Source organism: Branchiostoma floridae, chromosome 19 (assembly GCF_000003815.2).
Source record: "Branchiostoma floridae strain S238N-H82 chromosome 19, Bfl_VNyyK, whole genome shotgun sequence".
Lineage (NCBI taxonomy): Eukaryota > Metazoa > Chordata > Leptocardii > Amphioxiformes > Branchiostomatidae > Branchiostoma > Branchiostoma floridae.
In genome coordinates, this window is record NC_049997.1 from 950369 (window position 1) to 953606 (window position 3238).

Genomic DNA, 3238 nt, shown 5'->3' on the forward strand with positions numbered 1-3238 from the left:
CGTTGTGACGCAAAGGCTGTAACTAACTCACCCCAGCGGTGACGTCACACATGCATTCAAATAAGTCTAGGCTAGGGGAGAGTCATTTAGGGAGGGGGGGGGGTACCTCTCTCACCGGCCTTAAAGCGGGGAAGCGGTGTCATCTCTCAATGGGGCAAGGGAAACTCATTATAATAATTTATACTTGTTACAACATGTCCCTGTAGCCATGTCCTTGGACGGCTTGAAAATCAAACAATGATTTAATTTTTCATGACTCACTGAGTGAGCAAACTAAGGAAAGAAATAAAGTATTTTCCGGCTTTTTTTGTATTTTAGCGACGCCTCAGGGGCTATAGCCTCTCTCGGCTTGACTTCGCGAACGAAGATCATCTCGGATGTTGCCCCAGTCTGGTGCAGGCGCGCTGGTGGCTGATGAGTCCGATGCGTGACAGAGTCGGCCGCAGTTGCTGCACAGTGGCCATTCTAACAGTATGGTATATGTTCGATTGGCAAAATTTCCCGGAAATCAACAGGAATTTTTCCTCGCTAGCTAGGTGCGTCATTCCGTTGGGGAATACCTCGCGGCTGACGGATCGTAAAAGTACCTGGAATTTAGATAGCTTCGTACATGCCTTACATAGTTAAGTACAGTGCAAAGAAATCAGGGACTAATTTGCATGATTAATGCGAACAGCTTATAACTTCACTGTTATAATAATAGAATACTTAAATACATAACGATTGTAACTGAAAAAGACAGAAATATCATCCTTTATATATTTCCGATTGGCATGAATTTCCGGAATTTGTCCGCGCGTGCGCAGTTACACCATCTCTTCTGAGAGGAATTATTTGGGAAGGGGTTGACGGACCGTCTTGATTTTTGATATGTAGGTCACTTCGGAGTTGCCTTCCATAATTAGGGACTGTTAATGCAAACCAGAGGCTAATTTGCATCATTACTGACGTCAGTTTATTAATAAATTACGAACCTATAGATTATTCAAGACTATTTATAAAGAAGAAGAATATCTGATGGTGAAAAACATACAACACAGAGTGGCTGTCACTAAACTCCGGATTAGTTGCCACAAGTTACATATCGAAACTGGAAGGCACAACCGCACCCCTCTGCAGCATAGAGTCTGCCAATTTTGTGATTTGCAACAAGTAGAAGATGAACAGCATTTTATTTTACACTGTAAACTGTACCATAATGAACGGATTGTGCTTTATGAATATATAAGAAAAGAGTTCCCATATTTTGAACACCTTAATGCAACGGATAAATTTCTATTTTTGATGCGCCTAGACAAACCCTGTATATCAAACATTATCTGTTCCTATATCTACACCTGTACAAAGAAGCGAGAAGATGTCGACCATCCTGTTAGCTTAGTACCTTCAGCTAGTTAATTGTATCTTGTTGTTTTTGCATATGTTTGTTATGTCTGTTATCAGTCATGTCTGTTATCAGTGACCTGTACCTAGCCCGTCGAGGCATGAATGTACAATAAAGGTCTTTCATTCATTCATTCATTAATCTTAAGCATTTCATAATACTGCAATGAAACTTGTGCCATATGTAACTGGAAAGGCGAGAAATGTCTACAGACATCAATTATGCAAATTTTTACTTAATTCACATAATCGATGAGAAATTGTTATAATAACAATGTTAAACGATGAGAATTTCATTATTGCGTCATTCAGCGGCTATGTTAAGTTGAACATTATCAGGTATAAATCATACTTATCATTATATAATTTATGAAAAGATGCTACATATACATTAGACATGAGAAAATGCTGCAATAGCTCTTCTCGACTTTGTTACTTTGTGACTGGAGGGTAACCTCCGTCGACAAAGTATTGTGAACAGTTTTTGCGTTGAGTGTTCGCACATATATCTCTATGTTCCGTTTGCCACATTCGTATGTGGTTTGGTATGTTGTCTGTACTCAGTTGCGCGATGATGCACGTTCCTTTCTTTTCGCGGTAGCTGTTTTTATAATCGATGTAATAATTTCAGAAATCACCCCTACAAAATGTACGTCTTTCGGTGTATTGGTCCAAGTCTGCGTTATCTATGTCGTATCCAACTTTCGTCAGTATCTACTCTTCGTACTATGCCGAATCCTGGATATCCAGAAAACGTCCTGAGCAGGAGGACGCGTCCTGGTTATCCAGAAAACGGCCAAAACAGGACGCTTCCTGGATAAACAGTGGTGTTTATCCAGGATGTGTACGAGGGGGGTGGAGCTTCCTGTTTTCGAGGGCGGAGACTATCTTGCATGTTGTTTTCGAGGTCAGAAGCTTAAGGCCGCCATCTTTGTATCTCCGCGCAACAGGTTTATGTAGAATTATTCTGTCCGAGCTCCTGGTGTTATAGAACTTAAACGAATGTTGATAATGATACTTTGATGTTTACATGTTACTTACGTATCAGGCCCAAATTTTTTTTTTGCGTAATGAATTAACAAATGGCAGTCAAGATGGGATAAAGTTACTGTTGTTTTCCGTATAGCGACACATTCACGGTAACGTGTTAATAGCATCCAGATGGGGGTTCACTTAAAAGGCTGGGCTGTCTACCAGGCCTGGCTACCTGGCCTGTCTACCTGGCCTGGCTATCACGTCAGGCTGCTCAGATCCCCCCATTCATAGCCCCATCATATGGCACTCAGCCAAAATAGCTGATTGACAGGCATAGTAATTGCTAATCTCAAACCCTGCCAGTGACCTGATGCTGGCCTGTCCACCACTGGCTGGGTCCTCTGGGAATGTTTCTCAGGGAGGCCTTGCTTGCAGATGTCAGGAACACAAGTACCAGTACTGTGTGGGTGTATGTTTGTGTGTGTGTGAATGTGTGTGTGTTTGTGTGTAAGAATGGGCTTGCCAGCAACAGAAATTCGTTTCTTTATTGAATATCTGTCTTCTAGAACAGAAACTATCTCAGCTTGTGCAACAAGAAGGAAGAGCATAAATCACTGTAAAGCTAAACTTGTACTGACCAAGGGGGGGATCATTACATGTTCTTGTTCTCTATGCTAGTATGCCATGTTGACATATACAATCTCGGTAGTCACATAGCCTTTTTGAGGCTGTGGATTGTTATCCACTGTACAATTTTTGTGTCCAGGACAGAGCCCAACCCTCTCCTTCCACTGCCAATATTCTCTCCAACCCCCTTGTACAAGTTGGATTGGGAAAAGTACTGTAATCAGCACAGATTTTGTGACATGTCAAAAGATTT